Here is a 24191-nt window from a genome sequence, read left to right as displayed (position 1 = left end):
GGGTTTGATAAGCCACAGTAGAGGCTCTTTCCTCAAGGACAGGTAAACACGCAGTCATTAACAGGTTGTAAAGGAGAACTGAGTTTACGTAAGGGCTTGTTTGCTCAGGTTCATCCTGCACTATCAGCTTAAACACATCTGTGAAGATCCCATGGGGGTCCTGCAGCTTTGCCTCTTTGGCTTGCTCTCAGCGTTGGTTTTAGTTCCCTGTCCCCAGAGAGATGTGACAGAGTGACGCTTGAAAACCTGGTTCTGTTCACTCTGTCTGTGTCACAGTAGGTCTAGTTTGTTTATCGGGAAGCCCCGGTATTGCAATCTGAGGAATGAAGGGGACACATACCTTCTAACTTTATTTGGAGGAGATATTTTAAAAACTTGGTATTGTTGCCACAAATAATGTCAAGGTGGAAAATCCTGATTCACAAATCAGGATACAAAGGTGAATATGAGTTTGTTGGGCACAGCCAGTTCCACAGTGCTGTGGAACAGCAAACCCACTGGCATCCTGAGCTTGGCTATATGCAGAAGTGATGATGATGGTAGACATGATGTAGCTCTATCTCTATGACAAAATTCATAGATTTTTCTATGGATCCAATCCAAACACTACTGGAGTCCCCAGAAAAAAAAAAAAAAAAAAAGAAAAAAAAAAGATGCTTTTCTGTGCCTGCACACTGATGGAATTTAATATCGGTTTTGCTGTCAAACGCAAGAATCTCAGGATGTATCCAAACACATCCAGCACATGACTGCACAGATGATGTGTACATTTCTCCTTTTTCCACTCTCACCAAAAGGTCCATCAAAACTGTGGAGATGTTTGATATTCCTGGTGAGACGAGGTCAGTGCTCCTCTCTTGGAGCTGAATCATGCAAAGTGGAAGCTAAAAGGGGACAGAGGGCATGGGAGAGAATAGGTACTATTTTTAGTGCCGGGACATTCTTCAGTAGCCCTGGCATCACTGGAAATCTGCAAGAAGAAGTTGGGGGCATGATTCATGAAATAATATACAGAAAAGATGCGGACACCTGCAAATAGCAGGCTCCCCTACAGTATGTCGTTGACACCTGTTTGCATTTGGATTTTACAATACTTGCGTGCCAATATTTCAGACTTATATTTTTTCCCTTGGTCTTTTAGGGGGTAGCACAGATGGTGACTTGTCTTGTGCGTTTTGCCCTTTACACTTGTTTCTAGTGACCATCTGACTGCCTTCGTGGTGTCCGTTCTTGTCAGAGCGCTATTGATTACATACCACGCTTTCGTGGGCAGCTGGTGTAACGGGACGGCTTTATAAGCCATCACGGGCTCCAGGTATCTATTTTTATCAACGCGAGCAATTGTTGCTCAGAAAAAGAGACCCCTGCTTCCTGGCCTGTGTGTGGCTGACCTCGGTTAGTCCGAACTCCTTTGACCCCGGCGCAGCTTAAGCAATGTGACAGCCGAGTCAGCCCCTTTAATTCCAGTCTTTGTGAGGCTCATGTGATAATCACGCACTTGCTCTGTCAGAGGAGCCGGCAAAGAGCGATTCTGTCTGTACTTGCTCCCTGCAGCAGACCTCTTTCTTGCCTTCGCTCTTCCACCAGATTCCTTTCATTTTGTTGGTTCTATTCAGGAACAAAGAGGACTTTGTTGAATTGCGTTTGTGGTTTATTTTCCTGAGCCTTGGAAGATAGCAGACTTTTGCCACTGTTTTATCCAACCCTTTATCACACGCACAATGCCCTGAACGCCTGAAGGAGGCTAGTGTGTGTTAGCCTAACTCTCTGCTTTTTTTTTTCAGGTTGGAAGCCAGGGCTGACTTCTGGATGCCAAGTTAGGAATAATTGCTGGAGTAAAAACTCAGGGAGGAGTCTGTCCACACAGCTGCCATAAAGGCTCCAGTCAGAGGAGCTACAGCCGTCAGTAGATTTCATCTTGTTTTTCATGTTCTCTGGTCTTAGCGGGTCCCAGGGTCTACGCAGACATGTGTTTATTTACAGATGCAGAACACATCCTCATCAAACGATCTTTGGGCACATGTTCAAAAGGGGGTAAAAACGCATTGACCGGCCACTGCAGCTGCTAATACTAAGCAGCTTTTATCTGAGCCCTTAAAAGTGTTTTAACATGATAAATTGCTACGATCTCCACAGATGCAGAAGGGAAGTTGCAGAAGAGTTAGAAGAGGGCCATTAGTTTATAGACTTTAAAGTAAAAGACTTCTTCAAATCTCAGGGCAAGTCAGTAGTGTGGAGACTAGAAAGAGCAGCTGACTCTAATCCTTTGCCTTAACCACTGTCCCGGCTGCCTTTCACATGACCTGCCACCCTACCTACTCCCGGCACAAAGCTCCCAACATGTTTCCTTTATTTAATGCATCAAAACATTTTTTTTTTAAGTGATGGAAAATGTAGCTGTTACTCAAGGCTGCCCTTGAGTGATAGCTTTATCTATTTTGTCTATTGCCAGAAGGACACAGTGTGGTCCTGGAGAGTCTCTGGACAAGGTAATAACAGAGAGTTGCTTCATCAAAGCTCTTCCCATGAGGGACGAGATCTATAATCTTTGTTTTTAGTGGAGCAGACTAACATCTCTGAAGGCGCAGCAGGCGTCAAAATACAGAGCTTCTGAGCTCTGTATGTGAAAGGCCAGGCAGTGTTTAATCCTGGGGGTGACCTCATGGACCTCGAGGGAATTTCATCAAGGATGTAGTTAGTCTGTATTTTGCAATAATCTGTAGGAAATAAGCTTGGCATTTCAGAGATAAAATTCGCAAGCAGTACCATTCCAGTCACCCAATGTGCTTTGTAGATGGGGGTTTCTGTCACTGTTTATTTCTAAAAAAGTCTCATGTTCAAAACTGAAACTTTCAGCCCTTGCTCGGGCAAAAATTGCACAGAAACCAGTAGGAATACTGCCTAGAGCAGAGTGAAATAAAAGCTGGAGGATCTGGTGCTGTGTTATTTGGCTCATGCTGCAAAACTTCAGCAAATTTGTCGCTAGCAAGCAAAGCGAGCAGTTTTGACAGCTTTTATTATATTGAATTACAATGACAAATAGGGGCATTGATTTGTAGAACATTTGAAAGCATGATAAACACAGTCCTAATGAGAAAGATGTTTCTTTTTATTTGACAGAACACCACTGTTTTTTTCTCACGCATACTCTAGGTGCACCAACACAAATAAAAGACCTGGTTATTTGAGGCAAAATTCCTGAAATATTATTCTCTAAATCTCTAAGCTTTCACTTACTACTTTTTATTCCCAGAAGTATTTGATGAGTTTATTGTCCACAAAAATGGTAAGAGTAATAAAAGAAAATAAAATTGTTAGTGCAAACATAGCGTACCTCAGTGCTTTCTTACGAATTCAAGTATGAATTTAAAGTCAAACATGCTTTTCAAAATCTTAATTTTTAAAAACCTTGTTGTGCAAAGGATAAATGGTGCTCATAGTAAGGGGATTGCTTTTATATCCCCTATGCAGCTATAGCCCTTGAGGTGTTCAACTCCAATTTCACCCACCGTGGTGCTTTTTGACCCCTGAAGCCTACAGTGAGTAACTTGTACTATGGAAGAAAATAAATTTAATATCCACATTCACATAACAGGCTCTTCAGAGAATGATCTACTTGGAAAGCAGCTAGTATGTTATGGGTGCTGCCATGAACAGCAACAATAGCAAGAGAATTTTCCTTATCCACCAGCAACGCTTGCAAGTGAAGGCATTTTGCCACAGCTGTTAGGAATTCAATCACTTCTAACTAGGTGTTTAGTCCAGGATGTTGGCGTTTTACAAGTGTTGATCTTGCTGAAAACAGTTTAGTTCTTCTGTCTGTTGCATTTCTAAATTTGCGTCTATTTCTCTGTAATCGAATACCTTTTTTAAACACGAAGGGTTGCACCGAGCACGTGCAGATTCATTCTGTTACCCCAGTTCCCACATGCGGCCCCATATATTTCATCACCTGCTTTAGTTTGGCTAATGGCATTAAAATGGAACCGGGAGGTTTATTGCTATTCACACGGGTGTACTCACGTGTCCAAGCCCTCCCCACGGGCACACATGCACGCCCTGCACACACAGACACATGCGTGGCCCCACGAGCACATGTGGTGTTGTGAAACTTGCTTTTTTTTCTAATTTTCCGAGGAATTTTCAGGAGACTTGGCTCAGCTGTGTCTCTGCTGGCTGAGCCTTTTCACTTACTTTTCACTTGCCCGTTTTTCTCTGCCCTCCCTGCACGCCTGCCTCAAACACTGCTGCAGCCTGCTGAGATCAATCCCTTCAGCCGCCTGGGGCAGGGATGCTTCTCCCTGCACGTCCTGACAGCGTGCCTGTCCTCTGCAAGTGCATCATCCCGGGAACTCCCTCTGTGTGTGCGGATGCGGTGGGGTGCGGGACCAGATGAGAGGGAGCTGCCAAGAAAGCCACAGGAGCAGGATGCATATAGAAATGAAGCAAGGTACGACAACTTTATATTCCTGGTTTAGGTGGGTGCTCAAGAAGCAGCTGCTGCTGGGGCAGCCTCAGCTCACCCAAACCGTGCTGAGAAGAGGCACAGCTAAAGGAATTTTTCATGTGTTGTCACATCCTCAAGGCTTGTTTTTCAGAGCACAGAAATGCTTTTTATTGTCTTGGAAGCCACCTCCTGCCCATTTACAACTTTTAAATCAGCCTTACTAGGATTCTGTGGAATTAGGGATAAGGAAATCCTATTAGGTCCCATTATCATTTGAGCTACCAGAGCAGTGTTGTTCTATATGTTAATTTGCCAAGCACACTGTTGAGGTTTGAATAACTCAGTGTAATAACCATGTAATTATTGTCTGTGCCCCTTAATACATATTCATATGTTTGTAAAAAGATTTTTAATATTTCTTTTAGAGTTCAAACACCTTCCTGCCTCTATTTAACCCTTTCAACCACTGCTCCTTTTCAAGAAGATCATGCTGTCCTAATTTTGTAGATGAGGCTGTGGAGGGCGGGTGACTCTACACTGACCACTTAACGCCTTTTTCCTTTCACCAGATTGCTTTTAGACCCTCTTTTGAATCAACTGATCTCCTTAAAAACAAAATCCAAGAGGAGGGTTTGCTCTTGGAACCTCTCCAGAAGCAAAATGAGGAAGGAAAAGCCAAGTTTGATTCCCTGCACCCAACATAGATTATCCCCCCGCTCAAAGTGATGTCTGAGAGAGTACCTGTCCTTTCATAAGCTCCAGCCCTTGGAGTGGCAGGACAGGTGGGAATCAGCTAGCACGACAGGCAGTTTATTTGGGTGAGATGGTGTTATCCCAACCGAGGCTGGAATGCTACTCCACCCTCTCCCCATCCAGCAGCCTGATTTCTTGGCTCCCATCCCCACCTTGCCGGGGGACCCCTTCCTCCTGCTCTCCTCCTGCCAACCATCTTCATCAAGGGACAGCCTGGCAGCCTCCTCACTCCATGGCCAGGGTTTCTGCAGAGCCTTGTGCTCTGGCATCGCACCGGGCAGTTCCGGGATATCTGGACTGTGGGCAGCACTGTGGCATTCCCAGAGCAATGAGGCTGTGCCTTCCCTCTGCAAGAGGGCTTCTGCCCTGGCCACGCTCAGGCCTGCCCCCATGGCAGACCTGAGATACAGAGGTGTATGCTCAAAAGAAAGGAGCCTTCTCACCAGGGTGTTTTCCTGTTGTAGGAAAGACACCTGAGGCCAGTGAAGATGCTGTCCTGATGTCAGGAGACAACTGAGTGGAGATCTTGAACTCCCAGGTGAGAAAGAAGATGCTGGTCTGAAAGCAGAAAGCAAGTGCCTAGGAGAAGGACTGACAGCTCTCATTGACAACATGGTGACACCTCCCCTCCTCCCCCCATGTTGTCACCAGTGCCCTGAGTGCTCCAGGCAGTGAAGCCCTTCTCCAGCTCCTGCCTTAGCTGCAGGGGATCTGCAGTTGAGGCACCAGCCATGCGGGCTGACCCTGCAGACCTCATCAGGACACAGCTGTGGAGGAGCTGGGGAGCAAGTCTGCTTTTCCTTTTTTTCATGCTTACTACCTCTTAGTATGCCAAATACTGTATTTTGATAGTACAGGTGGTTTGCAACAGCGCTGTGCTGCTGGGACATCCAGGGCCTGTTGTATATGAGTCAGTCCTCTCTGCAGGGTGGTGGGTGGGCAGGTCTCTTTATAGTGATGGTTAAAAAAAGAAGGGGAATATGTGGGGACACACTTCAAAGAAGCAGATGAGTAGGTAGGAAAGAAGAAAGTAAGGGCAGCAATAGCTATGGTGTTGACTTGGAGGCCTGGGGACATATGAGTGTACTTGGTAGCCCTGGGACTACCTCCCTGATCTGGAGAGGGCCAGAAGCTCCTGGTGGCTGGAACAGAAGTGGGATGAAACCTCTGTATGTCCTGTGTGACTGGCAGCGGTGCTGTAAAGGGACATTACCTGTGAGGGGTATGTGAGGAGAGATGGGGAAGACAGACGGGGAAGACAGACACTGCCAGCATGGGTTTATTGGTGACCTGGGTTATGGGTGGCTTGTTGGTGACCTGGTGCAGGTTATGCAAAAGGCAGCAATGACTTGTCTGGCATGTCTCCCCAGGTTTGTCATCCTGAGGTCAACTAGCTGAACACACGCTCTGCTGAGAGCACGCAGGCAGTCAGACCCATGCTTGTCTTGATATGGTGCCTCAATCGCTGTAGGAGGTGGCAAGCAGAGTTTGCCCAGGTGCTAAAGTGTGTTCCGTTGCCAATATCTCAGGTAGGAAGAGAACCCCAGCTCCCGTGGCACAGAGCAGAATTTTGGATAGCTGCTCTTTTGCAGTTGTCTGGTATAGTTCATGGTTCCCTTGGAGCCTTCTGCTTAGGGCTCAGAAAAGGGAAGAAGGATGTCAGTGCCATCAACCTGGGACAGCTGCCCTTATTTTGGCATCAGTCTTGCCCTTGAGGAACAAGTCTGTTCATCTGACACAATGCCTCAAGCAAATGGACTTTTTTTTGAAGAAGACGGCAGATCTATTGATAAGTATGAAATAGCAGCAAGGGCTGAAAGATGAGCACAAGGAACTTGTTCACTAGTGGTGAGATAAGCGGGAGCAGTGGTGATCATGCTGCTGCCTGCATGTAGGACAATGGCTAACAGAAAGCTTAGAACATGGCCTACTTTTAATGTGCTTGCTAGTGCTGTGGGGCAAACACGGGCTGAGCATGATGTGTGGGTCAAACTGGAGCCGTGCACGGGTAGGTTCAGAGGTCCATGGATAGGTACGGGGCTGTTTGGTGCAAATAACCCTGGCCAGTGTGATGTGGGCTCTCTGCTTTATTTGTCCCAGATATTTGTGACAATGAAGAGGGAGATACTGGGAGAAGAATAACTCTCCTGTTACATTAACAGGGGATGGATTTGGACTTCCTAAGTCCCAGTGCGTCTGTTAGATCCTACTGCAACTCCAGCACTTGGATCTGTTTCTCATATTATACGTTACTTTCCTTTGGGGAATCCCTCTTTCTCTGTAAAAGAACCACGAAGTACAAGCTGTTACAGGCTCTATTAAATTATCCAAGAGATGTTGTGCTGGAGAGCATCCCTGGAAGTCATCCCCTCGCTCTGAGGCAAGATCACACTTAGCTAGATGGTCCCTGGGAGAAATTCCTGTAACTCTTCCTTGACACCTCCACTGATGCAGCATCAGCTACAAACAGAGGCTGCAATGCTTCACTCCCCTTGCACTTAATTTATTGTTTTCCTCCTGACCTCAACATATCTTTGCTGCAAGTTGAGCTCGCACTTTCTTGTCCAACTCTTGCTGCATATGGCAAAGCTTTCTTTTGGTAACAGCCTTTCCTTCATATTGGACAACTCTTTGGAGGCTTCTTTCTCTCTATCGAAGCTTTTCTTTCCCAAAGCACTTAATTTTCCTGCTGTGCTCTGCTGGCCTCTCTCTGGCTCCCCTGCACTGCTCTTCTGGTGTGAGCTTTGTGTCCCTGTTGACCTTGTTCGCAATTTAGGTCTAACATTCAATGTGCAACACAGACCTTGGAGTGAGGTGACTTGCTCCAAAGACCAGGACCCTGGATGAATTCTAGCATGTGGTTCTCCTAAAGGATAATAACTCTATGAGGATTTGGTGACCCCTCTGTAAGTCCTGGGGAGGAGAGTGCTGGCCAAGGCCTGAGGAGTTCTTCTGTGGCATGTTGGCCCTCCCTGCTCCATCTGCTTTCTATTGAGCTTGAAAAGGAAATGAACTGAGCTAAATGATTTCAAAGTGACATTCCCCACACTGCACTCTAATTCCGTAATTGCCAGCTCCATGCAGTTCCCAGTTCTAAAATGTTTAAAATAATAGCCTTCGAAAAGAGCCAGGGCTTCGAAAGGGCCATACACCATCTCTGCTGGAGCAGTAAAATGGTGGCAGAATAATTTCCATATGCAGTGGATGGGTGTTTGGTTATTTGGGGGTCGAGCATAGTTTCTTCCTTTGCCAGGAATTTCTCTACGCCAGGAGTCAAAATTACTTTTTCCCTTTGTGAACTCTTTTTAAATGCTGCGTTGACTGATATATCAGCCGTGGTTTGGTCTCCAGTTGACCGCTCAAGCTTGCTGGGGTACATTTTTGAACAGACAAAAGAAACTTTCTTTCTTTTTTTTATTGACATGGACTACTCTGTATCTCTGTATAGATAGATGGGTGAAATAAATTTCTACTCTCAGCCCTTTGATCTGATTCATTCCCCATGTGCAGTTCTGTCAATGCCTCTGTGGCAATGATAGCAGTGGCTTGGTGTAGTCTGACATCCATTAACTACATCTTCAGTGTGATGTAACATCTGGGACAAGAAAGACAATGCTCAGCCAGCTGACAGCGGGCAGCCACCAAAGCTTTGTTGGCCAGTGGCGGTTTATACATCACAGCTCAGGGACTGCTGGCTTGGAGACTTCAGCATGCAAACCTGCAAGACTAGTTGTGTTTTTTACTAAACCATTAGCTGGTTTGTGTCACGTTCATTCTCTAATGCTACCTCCGTTTGCTTCAGGCACACCTCATGTTTTCCCTCCCCGTGTATTTTTGGTCAGATGTTTTTATTTCTTGAAATCTACCTCTTGAAACAGTTCTGCACTTTTGGCAAAACGTACCTACCAGCATGATTGACTTTACTGTATAGTATCAAGTCCACTCCTGGAACTCATCAAATTATTGTAAAGACTATTGTATGCATTCCATTAAAGGAATGCATATCTTGCCATACCTTTAAACAACCCTTCTGTTGGTTTTGACAGAGAGAATTCAGCTTTTTTTTTTTTTAAAGTAGAAAATAACAAGAATAAAAATAGCAAGCAATCTCTCCAGCAACGAGCAGTCAGAATTTATGTTCTCAGTGTGCATGGCTCTGAAGATGTGATGATTCCATTCAGCTGAGCATCAAAAAGATCAAAAGACTTTACTGAAGTGTAACTGTCACTTTGATCAGAAAGCTGTATTGGAAACTTAATGAAAATTAGTGGCTTCTTTTGACAGACGCGGTTCTTCCTGTTTCTAGTTGTGGTGTTGATACTATGGGAAAATAACCTGATCCTGTTGAGTCTAGACACTGTGGTTGGCTTTTGGGTGAGATTAGATCAGGCTTTCCTTTTTTTTCCAGTAAATATAGTTCCATTGAATTTTGGCTCCGTCCAGTTTGTTTCTGAAGTTGGACTTTTTTTTTTTTTTTTTTTTTGTCCTAATAGCAAGTTATTTCATTCATTTCAGATTTTCCAGCTTTCTCAATAATCCCTGAAATGGATGCTATTTCCTACAGTGAGCAGGAGAAATGATCTGATGTCTGAGGTCCTAGACTGACACTTGGAAAGTTTTGGTAGAATTGTGTGGAAAAAGCTGGCCATATTTTGTGGGAGAGTTCAATGACTTGGAAGTTTGGTTTTGTTGCAATTCCATTGTGCTCGACTTCACAGAAATCACTGTGGAGGCTAGGGAAGACTGTAGGATGGAGGTGGTTCGGGAGGTTGACTGCTGGGCTGGTGGCAGGGAATGAGTCAGGAATGAACAATGCAGGTCACTCCACGGGAAGCTTTTTGACTGAAAAGCTTCCTTTGCATTCTCTCACTCAGGTGGTAATTGAATATGGCTTTGAAGTGATTTGCCCCCAGCTAAATATAAATAGTTGGGGGCAAATCAACCTGCTTTTCTCAGCTTAGTTCTGAAGTTATGTAGAAAACTGCTGGTTCAGTGTATTCTGCATTCTTTCTTGGGCTGGGATCCTCGTTTCTCTGGAAAAAAACAATTTTTCTTCTTCTGCTGTTGGGTTTTTATTTTTTAAATCCCTCTTAAAAATATCTCAGATGTGAAGTTGGGGCATTGATTTCCTTAAGTCTTTTCTTTTAGTTTGTGGCCTAATCCTTAGAACATTCGCATATTACACGTTATCAGATGGTGATCTCAACTTTTAAAAAAATAAGATCTAAGAGTTAGTCCCAATGTGGGGCTCTAAGTGCCTGCAGATGAGGCATGCCAAAGGCTCTTGTCTCTCTCCCTAACCAGCTTCTACAAACACCAGCTGTAGTCATGTTCAGACATTAAACTGGCTAGATTTGGGACAAATTAATGTATTGAATTTGGATGCCCAGCTCTGAATTTTATAGGATTCAAACTGTTTATTGCATACTAGATTTGAAGCCCAATGGTGACCAGACCACAGCTTCCCATCACTGTAATTCTGCTGCTCCGGAGACAGGACCATCATCAGAGCGGATGGTGGAAACCAAGGAGAAATGTCCCTTGGAAGAGATGGCAGTAGCACTCGGTCTCAATTTCTGTTTTTTCGTCAGAAGTAAGCTGTCAGTTTTGTTGCTGTTGGCTCTCTGGTGATGCAGAGAGCCGACGTTTGCCTTTTGCAGAGCTCAAGCTGTCCCCGGGTGCTCTACAGAACCAGTTTCATGGAGGAACGTCCATGTTTTTTTTCCACAAAGTGACCACTTCCAACAATGGTTGGTGCCAGCTTGCTCAGAAAAAGTAAGCGGGTGGTTAAAGATTAGCTTGTGGCCTGAAGGCTATGGCCTTTTGAAAGTATCTTGTTTAAAAAAAACAAACAGAAAAAAACCACCAAACAGGAGGAGCTGTTTTGGGTTGTCTTCAATAAAAGGAGCAGTTGATAGTAGAATGGCATGTTTCTGCGGTGACACCTTGCGTCCCTCGCAATGAATATATCTAAATTCTTGTTTCCTGAACCGTGGAGAGGAGTCAAGCGTCTGAAGAGAGTTTCTTTGCTCACGGGTCCAAGACTTCTGCGTTCAGCGCGCTGGGCAGACAGTTTGTCTCCGCTTTCCTCGGGAGCACGTTGCCAGAGCTTGCCTGGCTGCTTCTGACAGCCAGTCCTTTCCGCAGCAGAGCGGGCTGCTGCCTCCTCCCTGGGTCTATCAGCCGCCTGGGAAGCCCAGCAGACAGCTCGGACCCCGCCATTCCCAAACCGTATACTCTAGCCCATGTGCAATGTGGGCCGTAATCCCAGCTTTTGCTAAAAAAAGAGAACATAGATGTTCTTGCATTTAGCCTGAGCAGCTGTCAGCCACGCTCCCCGTGGCCCCAGTGAGGCTGTGCGACCGCCTGGCCTCCACGGTGGGGATGAACCGTGAAGTTCTCCTCCTAATTCCTGGGTTGCTTTATGCCCTGAAGCTTGAAAGCGTAAAGCTTTCCAAAGCACTTGGCTTTATAAAACGCTTGTAATTCTGTTTTTTTTTATTACCCGTGTCAAGGCTTCCACCAGTGTAACTTCATGGATTTCGAGCAGAATTATTCTTGATTTCTATCCATGTGAGGAGAACAGGATCATATTGCAGGATGTTTCAGCCTGGGACCATTATATTTTCAATTGGAAGCATCAGCATTTGGTCTATAGACATTTCCAAACCTAAATTATTCTGATCTCTGAGTTCCACCGATTTATTTCATTGATATTTTGATTTCTTGGCTTGTTTTAGGATGGAAATGAAAGTTGAAATAACAGGATTCCCTCCAGATTGGAAATTCTGCTTTCTGAGCATGTCTTATGTTGCCTAATTTAACATATATATATATACACACACATATATGTGTATATACATGTCTCTGTAATAAGCACCTGGGGAATAAAATTTCATTACAGTTAAGTGTTCCTTGTAACAGCATTTGGCAATTTATCAGTAAACGGAGAAATGTCCAATTTGAATCCAGCAGGAATTGTATAGCAACTTCACGGATAAGCTTCGTATTGATCAGCTTTTAAAAATATCTTGTAAGGAATACAATAAATACTTGCGAATAGAAACCTTGTCTATTTACAAGCTAAACACAGCTTGCAGCGAAGAGAGCAAGAGAAGTAAACATGTGATACCCGGGTCGGTCTCATGTCCTTGAGATTTTTCTGTGTGGGAATTTGGCACAAGCAGATCTACTATGGCAAAATTAGAGTGTTTTGAGCATGCTGAGCATCCCTTTTAATCTCCCCCAGGCAGCTGTTTCACACTCCCCTCTTCTCCCCGCATGCCTCCCTCCTCTTCATCTCTGATGTTTGGAGCTGTTGCTTTGATGACCTTCATCTTTCCCAAACCAACTTCTCTGCCTTGCAGGCCTTTCTTTAAACAAAGACCTACCTATCTCTCCTTAAACATTTAGTTCAAAACCTTTGTTTCACATTTTAATTTCTCCTCTGTCACCAGGCTTTTCAGGATGGGGGCACCTGCTTTTGGTAGGAGTCCTTGGAGGGAGACAGGGAGGGTAAGAGGGCATCTTTGTGGCTAGGAATATGCAGGGGAAAGGAATTTAACTTTGTCTCTCTCCCTCCATCTAATACCAGGAGCTTCCTCTTTCTTGCGGGACAAAGTGAAATTTTCTCTTGTGGTGTTTTTTGGTTGCGTGATAGCTTAAATGTTCCTCTTCCCTGGGGGGTCACTGGGGACAACGGGTCTTGAGTGCCTCTGAAAATCCTTCTTCTTAGGAAGCCCTGCCTGGAAAGGCTGGGCTAGGTCAGGCTTGGCCCCACATGGCTACAGATCGACTCTGAATTGGGCTTGGACGCACCTGACATATGCCGACCCAATGGCTCAGCTAGTCTTTTGCTATTTTTGTCTTTTCTTTAGGGAGACAGCTTGACTGCTTAAGACGGCGCTTAATTCTCAGGTCACGATCTGCATGTCTTCAGGTCATAGGGGAATTTTGGCTTGCCAAGTGTTAAACCTTCTGTGTTTATAAGCATTAAACCTTAATGTGGTTACTGCTCACTGCTCTGTGTGTTTTCTTTCAGTCTTGTGAAGACTATGACATATAGCTCAAGGGCACTGCAGACAGTAACTCAAGCTTTGTTTAAGACATCGCAGCTAAAAATGTTTCATGGTACTAACACATTATGGTATTGTGGGACACTACGCTGTGTAAATGTAAAACTTGCGCGTTACAAGAATGAGAGATTTTATATTTTCTTGCCAAGGGAAATATTTACTTAGTTTTTTTTTATAATATTGATTTGTATATCATTAAAAAACCCATCATATTTTGTTAGCTTTTGTGTGAATTAAGGGACGGAATCTTAAATTTATTTTAAAAACAGAAACCACATCATGCAACCGTTTCTACACGATGCGGGAGTGCTGACCTCTTTAGTCACTTGCAAAGCGCAGGGATGTCTGCTTGGCTTTTCCCGTCGCTGCGGCGCTGACACCCTGCAGGTGAATGACACGTGGAGAGGACACACTCGCTTCGGGCTTCCCACCTTCTTATTTCTCTGATAGCTTTGGATCAGCACAAAATTCTTGTCCCGCTGAGCATCTGCTGACCTCAGTGATCTGCTGAAGTCAATCAGCCTCTGCTGACCTCAGTGATTTCCCTAAGAACTACCGTGAACACGGAGGCTTTCCTGTCCTTAAGACCTATATTTTAAGGGCCTGTCCCAAAACTCACCGAGTCGATGGCAAGCTTTTCACTGACCTAAATAGGCTTTAAATTGAGTCTTATTGCAGAACTTTCTCGTGGAATACAACAGGGATTTTGTGTCCTGGCATGTTTTAAGCAGAAGTGCCTTTCTGCTGCTGGACAAAGAGGGTAAAGCTGTACTGGTGTGGGACAGGCGATCAGTTCCTAATGTGGCTTCAGGGAAGTAATTCGTATGTAAGAGGCCATGAACAACTCGAGAATTGTTTAAAAAGCCACTTGGCAGCTTTTTAATCTAGTAACAGAAACGTGTGCAAATCTTATTTCAAGGTAAGTGGAAAAAACTAAATACTAAGCCATTAAATTTAATCTCTCTCCAGAACAGTGTAATAAATAAAGAAGGAAGAAAACACCTAACTACCACAGAACAATGCAAGCGTACTAGGTCTTGTAATTTTGTGTTTGCCTGGACTCCAGCCAATGCCTGGTTACACACTATAAATTTGCACATGGTATTTCTATTTGATTTGATTGGGTTCTCCAGATCTACCTCTTCTCTAGGTGGAGGGTGTGTGGAGGTGTTACTTTACTTAGCCATACGAGAAGGTTTTACACACACGCTTGGGTGAGGTCTCGCTATAAAAAGCGCTGATTATTTTGCCTTGTATGCATTGGTTGAGGGACAAGACCTATATAACAAGGTACTTTGCTCTTTCGTTGTTATGGAGCAATTGCTGGCATGTTGCAATGTGTTACTATAGGAAGCCAAATTCTGATCTCATTTGTAAATATGCAACCTTTATAGAATCTAAGAGGCTCAGATGAATGTAAATGAGAGCAGGAGTTTACTTCATTCTTTAAAAATTTAAAGTAAAGTGCAGTCACAGAAAAACAGGGGTGAAAGAGTCCTCAACAGATCCTCAATCATCAGTGTGGATCAAGGTAGGACCAATTATGTCTGTATCATTCCTGTCAGCTGTTCATTTAAATTGTGCTAGAAGCTAATCCAATATGGGAAACCCCACTCCTTCCCCAGATGACATACTCCAATGCTTCGCAGTTAGGTTTTCCTTATGTCAACCCCCAATCTTCCCTGTTGCAATTTTAATCCAATTCCGTTTTGTCCTATCTGCCATGCAATATTGCACTACTAATCTGATTTTTATTTTGCTAGCAATATTTTCCTGTGTTTTCTACCTGGAGGTGTTCACAGACGTGTTTTCCAACAGAACAATTGTAATTTAATTAAGGTGCTATGGGGCAACAAGAATAGAAACTATTACATCTACTAACAACAGTCCTATCTCTGCTTATCTGCGTAATCGAATTTAATTAAATGCCTCTGCTTAGTCAAGTGGGTTTGCAGTCTGAGTTTGCTATTCCTGTTAATGGATCCAAATTTGTTTATTTTGGGGGATTCCAGAAATTCATGTAACCTTTTTCCAAGAATGGCTGTTGTCAGCCAAATGATAGTAAAGTTGAATCGTTTGCGCTGGGTTGTGACGAGGATTTCCATTCCTGAAGAGATAGCGACTGAAAAGCAGGAGTCCGTGCAGTTACGAACCGTGGTGGGCATATACGGTGTTGATGAACGTGAAGAGGACAGAGGAGCTTTTAAGAGACCAGCCAGCCAACAGAGAGAAGGGGATTGTTCAAGGTAGGGCACCACGGACTTGGCAAAGGAGACGAAAACATCGTCCCTGTAAAGGAAACTTTCTAAAAATGCCTCACCGTTGGCTCTGCTCCACTGACATGAGTGAGGCTGGAAGATGTAGGAACAGCCTAAAGGATTAAAAGCATGAATGGGAGCTCTCTGCTGTGCCATACTGGTGGAGCTGGAGAAGTGCTCTCAGCAGTGGGAAGTCCTTAGTGAATATCCCTAGTGTAGACAGGGCCCCATGGAGCCGTTGTTAGGAGTTAAATCTGCAGGAAATAAAAAGAGGGGGAGGGAGTGTGAGAGATGCAGTACAGACCGTCCCTAATAGGAGTAAAACTGCACATAGCCCAGAATACAATATACGGAATATAATTGCAGAAGATGTTTTGAATGAACAATAACCTTTAAATTCTTTAGTGTGTGTTCTCTGAGCTGTAGAATGTTCTGATTGTTAAGGCAATTAGCTTTTAAAAATAGTTATTTTTTTAGATTTTAATTACATGCTGCATTTTGCCTTTGTTATTAGATGGGGTCAGTAAGGTTACTGAAGTAATTATTGCGCTCTGCTTGGCACTGGTTAAAGCATAACTGGAGTAACTGCATTCAGTTCTGTATGAAAAAACGTGGACAAATTGAAGAATTTAGAGGAGTGGAAGAAAGATGGTAAGAAGTTTGGCATTCAGATCTAAGAGGAAAGGTTAAGATAACTTGGCACCTTTAGCCTAAAGGCAAAGAAGAGTGTGGGGAACATAATAACGGGAGACATAAAGGAATGTTATAAAGAGGACAAGGATCAATTATTCTCATTAGTCAACAAGGATGGGACAAATAATAATTGGCTGAAGCAGAAGGGAAGTTTTAGGTTAAATATTAGGCAAAACTGTAGAAGAACTGTTCAGCAGTTGGGCAAGCTGCCAAGAGCCGTTGGACAATCACTGTCGTTGGAGTCATTCAAGGCCAGACACCCATCTACAGGAACAGTTATAGAATAATTAAATCAATCCTGCCGCAGGCAGAGGGGTAGGCAAGGGGTCCTTCTGGCCTCAGTGATCAACATTTTGTTACGGATCTACTTTTTCAGGATTCACGCCCACCCCCTATTTTGTAAACTGTGGAGTCGTCTTCAGCCTCCGCTAAAATCAGGGAGAGCAACAGTTTAAAGCTGCTCTTCGTAGGGTCAGAAAACATGTGAAACGTAAAATTATTGCCTGATCTGTGGCCACGCATTTCTTTTTACAACTTCTTAGAATCAGACTTCCTCTCCTCTGAGTGTCTCTGCTTTGTCCCTTTGAAAATATGAGCTCTGGGAGAATAAAGTAGTAACCAAACAGAGTAGAATGGCTTTGAACTTATTCACTGCTATTCACTACTTTATGGCAGCTTTTAGAAGTTGAATTGTAAATAACTTCTGCGTTTTATTGACAATATGCTCCTCATCTTCCTTGCTACTTATATGGAAGAAACTGATTGTGCCAACCGCAAACTCTGCCCTCCCGGTGTCAGCAGACCTCTTCCCATGGATTCTTTGAGATGCTGAAAACAGAGCAAACCAGGAGTAACTCCACGAAAAGTTGCTCTGGTACACAATGGTTACCAGCTGGATTTGGCCCGAAAGATGGCCTGGACAGATTCTGCTTCCAGCTTCATGGTGAATGTCAAGGGATGGCTCCAAATATTGGTCACTGTGTTTGCAAGCGGAGCACATAATTTTGAGAGGTACATCACGCTGTTTTCGGCACATCCAAGATTAGAATCTGGCTGCCTGATGGGCAACAATGAGACGGCTTACGTGCGCTCTGAGAGGCTCTGCAGAGATGGTATAAAGGGCATTGAGCTAATTTGTATTGCTAATAGTGGTCTTAAAGTGGTAATTACATATGCAATTATAAACCATGAGCCCAGCCTGTTTATTTTTCCCCTCTAGTGCTAATGAAAAACAAAGTAGTCTTAGTGTTTTGTGAGATCCTGAATGCAATGTAAGAAATCATTTGCTGACTAACTGGAAGGCAGAGGCACAGTACGACACTGCTTGGGTTAAACACAAAAAAAAAAAAAGAAAAAAAAAAAAAAAAGAGTGCTAGTGGCAAAGATTTTAAATCCCCAGACTAATGGCAAAGTCATACAAAATCCTTATATTTGCTAAGCCTGAAAACACCAAGCAACCCTTGATGTCTGGAATGCCCTGTCTGGCCGTGCTCTGTCCGCTTCTAACCAGTAACATTATCTCAGAGATACAGGGGTATGTCTGCTGTGGAGATTGCCTCTTAGTCAAGAGACTAGAAAACAGTCACAGAGCAGGAGATGCCATTGCGATGTGATGCGCGACCCCACGTGCAAACTAAACAACCCCATGACCATAACCGCAAGATGCCTTCGCTAAGCTCCATCCCTCTTTTTTCCTCCCCACTTCTGTTGCCCTTGACATAAAGTGAAAGGTGCTGGGAGGCTTTGAAGGGGGTGGCGTGGGAGGGCTCCCTGTGACTTGGGAGCCCTGGGAAGGCTGAGCTGGGAAATGTCCCCCCTGGGGTACCTGCAGGTGGTCTGTGTGCTGGCTGATTACTTCCAGCCAGAGGGCAGGAAGGACCGATGGGAGCCCACCTTGATCTCCATCGTGGCCCTTGTACACCCAGTGGCTCCGTGAGGAACCACAGCCATCTCATCTCCAGTCTTCACTCCCCCTCACTCTGAGGATGCTCAGATCATCTTCTACAAAGCGTGAGAAAAAAAAGGGGAGATGCTTTACGCAGGCAGGTTTTTCTGCTGTCGTGGAGTTGAAAGAGACCATCTCACAGCATTAGCTCTGTATGTCTTTTCTAAAAGCAGGTTGTACTTTTGACGAGTAACTAATACTTAACATCCATTAAAACCAAGCAAACAACAGTCTTCAAATTTAGTTATCCTTGGCAAATATTATTGATATGTATATGTCTAATAGGTCATGCATCTAAGCCGGGGGGGAATGAACCTTTTCTTCTGTAATGTCTATTAATGAGTCTACGTGCAAAACTTCATCCAATGGTTTTTGGAACTACAAACCCTTCCTTTCTTGGCTTAGTTCTTCAGGCTCTGCTAACTCTTTTTTTTTTTTTTTTTTTTTTTTTGCTGCTGTCTCATCCTGGACTAATTCACATGTGAATGTGAGGGGGAAGAGTACCTTCACCACCCCTTCAGTGCCGAATCCAAGCTGTCTGGAGGTCCAAGAGGCCAGGCATTTCTCCCTACAAAAGCGGATGATGTATTGGCGTGGAGGGCAACGCAGTCCTAACACCACCGGTACTTGAGAACTCAAAGCTGCTTGGTGTGGCTGTGCTTTTTCTGCTTGTGGGTCTCCTCGCCTGCTAGCACCACGTTGTAACCTCAGGCACCCTCGAGACCCAGCCCCCTCGCTTTTAATTCACTGGGGAACTTGTGACATAACAGCATTAAGGCACTGCCCGCCCTGGCTTTTTCTGCGACGGGGCTGTTTTAAACAAGATTCCTGCTACAAAGTTGAAAGAGTAGAGGAAGAAAAACCGGCATGACTTTGGGGTAGTGCAAACGAGTCATAGGAAATTCACTCTAGAGATATCTCCAGAGACTAGTCAAGACAAAAGTTACAGCACAAGCATTTGGAAGGGGGCCACTGCAAACAATTTGTCCTCATTCCAGTTGAGCAACTGTAAGCAGGGACATTTTCAACACAGGCCATTTAGGGACAGAAGGAAAGATTGGATGGCACTAAAAGAAACTACACAAATACATGGTGATAGGATGACTCGGCCACCCGCCACACATACTCTGCTGCTTCATTGTTCTTCCTCCTATCATCCCGACATCTGAAAAGGTCCCACCCCGGCACAGCGGCACAGCACAGCGGAGACCGGCATAAATTAACTCCAGGTGACAAAATCACCTTCCTCAGCTGGCCTCTGTTTGGCGGGGAGGGACGGCAAGGGTTGTATGTGTGGCGGGAGCTGAGGACAAAGGCGAAAAAGAGGATTTTTCTTGTCAAAGTGAGCAATATAGCAAACACAAGGAGAAAAGATGCTTTGCTCTGCTGTGGCATATTTTGCTCTGTGACTCTTGGGTTTAAAGGGCTGCAGTCATCCCGCTTTTTAAGGAAATGCTTGGATATAGTTATTCCAATTTCTTTAATCCTTCTCTTCCCCCTAATTTGCAAGCTGTTCTTGCTCTGCTGTTTCCCCCGGCATGCCAAAGGCACCATACCTTTCCGTGGCAAGTTTCTGCCACTCTCTCTGATTTTGTATTCATGCCGCATAAATAAGAACAAGACCTCCGTCCAGCACCTTGGCATGGGGTGGGGAGTTGGATGGGAGAACGGTGCATGATAGAAATATTACGTAAGCAAGGTCTGAATGTCTGCAGCCCCAGCTCTAGACAGCCGTTGTCCACAGATATTTTAAAACTGAGCTTCCCCCCCCCCCCCGCCTTTCTGAGCACCACAACACAATACAGTTTCATTCAGTGAAGAGCTGGCATTCGGGGGCTGGATGGCTTAGCTGGCCCATTTTGGGATGGGGCGCCTTTCATCTGCAGGTCACTGCTTTGAATTCTGCCCACATTGTTGGCAAGCGGGAGCCCTTCTCTTCTGATGGCAGCGCAGCAGCATATGCAAAATTGTTAGGAAGTCTCCGATCCTAGACACCATGTCTAGATCGTAAAAGCTACCGTAACAATTGAGTCTAAATGGCACCCTTCTTGGCAGCTGAAGCAGAGGCCAAGCAATAAAAGGGCTATGGAGAATGGACTACTGTCTAGCATCTATAAGCTAATGGTGAGGAACGCTGGTGAGGGAGTGTGAGAAAGTATGCACAGCCCATGAAGGCTCTTTTGGGTGAAGAAAGAGGATTTCAGTCTCCTAGGCTGAAAGGCCAACACCTTTCAATAGCAGAAGAATCATTTACAAATGTGAGAACAAAACCATTGTTAGTCCTCGTGCCTTTAACAATGCTGCTTCCTGTTGGCATCTTCTGCTTACTAATAACACAGTCCCACGATTTGTATCTTCACAGTGCTGCACGAGCACTAACTAATTAATCCTTTCTCACCCCTCTGAGGCAAGTAGTTTTTTATTTTTAATTGTCTGTAGCGGAGACGTCTTCCTTAGAAGAACTGCTGCAGATATGTTTGTAAAGGCGACATAACACTGGCTACGCAGTGTATGCTAACCTTAGGGTTTCTGCTTTCTGAATCAGCCATTCCAGTTCAGGTAGGCTACACCCAGCTATATGTTTTGCTGAACCAAGGTCTTAATTAAAAGAAACGAGAACTAATTCTTGGGAAAAAAAAAGCTCAGAGCAGGGCAGGGTTTCAGTATAATGATACGAAACAAACAAACAGCCCCTCCTTTCTGCCCCCCAAACAAATCAACTCCCCTTCACTGGAATAATCTCTGGCTGTCTGACCTTATTTATTCAGATGCTGACATGAATCATCATCTGAGCAAGTATTCCCTCCTACACCTGCAGTACTTGGGGTTATAGTTCTCCTTGGTTTTCTGCGGCAATGAGAGCTCAGTGTTACTTGGAGCCGTCTCCATCTGGCAGGCCATGGAGTCCACAAAAGCACAGAGGTCTTTCTGTAAAAATGGAGACAGCCCAGATTGCTTTCTCTTTACACAACATCTCAAGAGGACTCTGGACTTGTCTCTTTTGCAGTTATAGTCAAGTGTGCAGTCTCTATCCCTCCTATCTACATTTTGTGTGATGACCTCTTCTTGGGGTAAAGAACTGCGTGGGTGAGTTTGGGGGGAGGGGTTGTTCTTCTCGGGAAAGCCAAATTGCAGGATGCAGCACATCTTGAGCTTGGCAGCCTTTCTCACTTCCCCAAGAGGCAGCTGAAGGGCCCGAGCAGGGGTAAGACGTTATCAGCTCAATTCTAGCGTGCCAGAGCGTATCCTTACACACAGATAGTGACACAGTCTGTGCACCACAGCTGACCTTCGCGGGCCAAAGGAGATCCTTTGGTGGTGGCTGAGGGAATATCTCATGTCATCTGTACGCTGCTACAAGGCTGAGTGCTTAACAAATGCGTAGCTCTCCAGTGTTAGCCATAAAGCGTATACAAAAGTGAAGGCAGAAGTTAAACATTATGTTATCTGCCAGTCATTCGTTGTTTGGAGGGAATATCCCAAGAGCATGGCTGAGCGTCGGTCTCGTAAAGATCTATACGTTGCTGTTGGAATGGGGTCATTTGTCACCATCTGGGATTATACCACTAGGAGTATACGAGCGTATTCAGAGTAGTATGCAGCTCCAGGTTTCAGCCATATGGAAAAAGTGTAATAAAGTGAGAAATTCAATCCTTTAATAGAATCCAGAGCACCCTCCAGAATGTTTTCTTTAGTTTTATTTCTTTGCAATGCAGGCTTAATAAGCACTGATGTAGCATTTAAATTGGAAGAGATGCGACATCTAGATAAGCCGTGAGATCTGCTGATACCAACTGCCTTCTGATAGGAAAATCCCTTGCCGTTTCGGTGGAAAAACCCACCAGGCTTACTAGAGCCAGAGGAAGGGTATGGCACAGCTGTGGCATGCATTAACCTCTTTTGACTTTTGTCTCTATAGACACCCAGAAGGGCTCCCTTATCCCCAAAGAAATACTCTCAAGTAATTTTCACTCTGGAAATTGTCTTTGCACTCACCTCTTTCATGCATTGCTCGTACAAAATGCTAAAAGCATAAAAGAACTGTGACTCGCGACGGGATGCCGACGGTGCACAAGAAAACAGGAGTCCTTGTCTCCTTCCCTACCACCTACCCCTCTTTAGAGACTACGTTTGTGGTGGAGTAGCCGTGTTGATATGACCTCGCTGCTTTGTAGAAGACTAGGTGGGTCCGTGCAAACCCGTCAGCGACTGTAAGATGTCAAAATGGTAACACTGATGAGCTCATAAGCCAAAATTGCTTTTCTATAGTCTTGCCTGCTGGTGCCAGGCGAGCTTCCCCAATACTGGATAGAGTATATGAAACTGGATGCTATGTTGTTAAGGATTTGGAGTAATGGTGAAGCTGGGAGGAGCTCCTGTAAGAAATTAGCTCCATTGATTTAGAAGCATTGATATCTGGATGAGGCTCTGCTGCTGGCTGAGCATTGCCAGGAGCGTCTGAAGGAATTTGATGTAATTCTGAGCTTGACGTCTCCCAAAAAGGCTGTTCCTGAGATGTACCTGGCATGGCATTGTAGCCTAATGCCAGAGAAACGCAAATGTTCCCTGAAAGAAATGGTAGGGTTTTCTGAGGCCAGGAGCAAATAATATATGTTGCTGTCTGGGAAAGGTACAAATAGCTACAGCTCAGTGCAAAAAACTACATTATGGCCATATCTGGCTTAAGTGCTACATAGTTCTGTGGTCTGTTAACAGATGTTGCCAGAGCAACTTGTTATGACAAGCTGTGTTGTATTTCTGAACCCAGCAATGTTACTGGCACCACCTCCTCCATCTCCCAGCGAATGGGAGTTACCTTTGGTTGAGATACGTTCCCAGCCCATCCCAAACAAATACCCTTGAAGAGCCATCTGAGGAACTAATGAGGCTCTGAGCTAAGTTCAATGCGTGTTACCCATAGTCCTCCGATAGCCAGGTCTTCCTTGTCGCTGTACAGGTACAGAGAGCTGGTCAGGATATTATAAGAGCTACGTTTTTAGAGCTAGACCCGGGGAGGAGATGCCAGTGGGGAGAGCGTACAGATCATCAGAAAATGGGGAAAGAGGGCTGGAGGGTGGCAGAGAAGCTTTGCAAAACAGCCAGAAACTAAAAGAGTTGAGTGGCAGCCTCCTGCCTACATCTATACTCTAAATCGGATAAGGGAAGAATGTGTACCCAGATGGGCAGACAAGTTGCAGTCCAATTGGATTTGGTTGGGTAGATCCCTCCGTGTCTCATTTTTTGTAGAAAAGTTTAAACTTTTCTCAAGAAGTCCCAGGAAGATTTTTTAGAAAACTCTTTTTTTTTTTTTTTTTTTTTTAAATCAATCAGTTACAGCTGTCTTAGCCAGGTTATTTTCCCACCTTATGAAAGCCCTGCAAGTAAACTTTTTGGGAGAGCGTATGAATGGTGCGGTACACGGTATCTCAGCGAATCAGGCTAGTAGAGGATGAGCTTTTCGCACAGTGAAACAGATAAATCAATGGCAGTGATGTAGGGTGTAGGAAAGTCTGTGGGAAAAAAACAAACCACACTAGCATTTTGTAAGTCAGAGGAAAAAACCCCTATATTGTGTTGCTTAGTTACTTTTCTTTCTACTGACGCAAAAGAGAAAACAATGCAGAAGATCACCTCAAAGAACATTCCCACTTCTTTGGCCCTTCCTGTTGAGCAGCCAGAAATGAGGAAAAATGAACAAAGGCTCCTTCCAAGGGACAGCAGTGGGAATGGGTGCAGCGCATGACAGCCACCATTCACCCATCTTTCTTGGTTTGTGTGAGTCAAAGCAAAGTGTAATTGTGATGTAGCGCTTCTTCATCTCTCGATTACTTGACAGAACAATAACGCTGAAAAGATAAACGAAGTGATAAAATAAACAAATCCTCTACAGCTTTTATAATCCAACTGATTCTTTTCTCCCAAGCGCAGCCTGCCCGGTGGCAAGATGGGGAGCCGTAGCTGGTCAAAAACAACAGTCTACTGAGCCTGGAGAGGGAAATGCTTTGAGCAAGAGGCATTTC

At 44.6% G+C, this 24191-nt stretch overlaps 1 protein-coding gene across 5 annotated transcripts in view; it reads right to left on the bottom strand.

The window, feature by feature from the left end:
• The window catches only part of DIO3 (iodothyronine deiodinase 3), a 71527-nt gene that overhangs the window by 23212 nt on the left and 24124 nt on the right, over positions 1-24191 (bottom strand). The window contains exon 3 of one of the 5 annotated variants that reach the window (XR_010070805.1): positions 15596-15787. The exons of 3 other annotated variants lie outside the window; for them this stretch is intronic. The gene's annotated coding sequence lies outside the window, so the exon portion shown is untranslated. Of the gene's footprint in view, positions 1-13482; positions 15788-24191 lie in introns of those variants that run through there. One more of the 5 variants, XR_010070804.1, reaches the window with a different exon arrangement.

Source organism: Chroicocephalus ridibundus, chromosome 4, assembly GCF_963924245.1.
Source record: "Chroicocephalus ridibundus chromosome 4, bChrRid1.1, whole genome shotgun sequence".
Classification (NCBI taxonomy): domain Eukaryota; kingdom Metazoa; phylum Chordata; class Aves; order Charadriiformes; family Laridae; genus Chroicocephalus; species Chroicocephalus ridibundus.
This window is presented reverse-complemented; position numbering and strand designations above follow the sequence as displayed.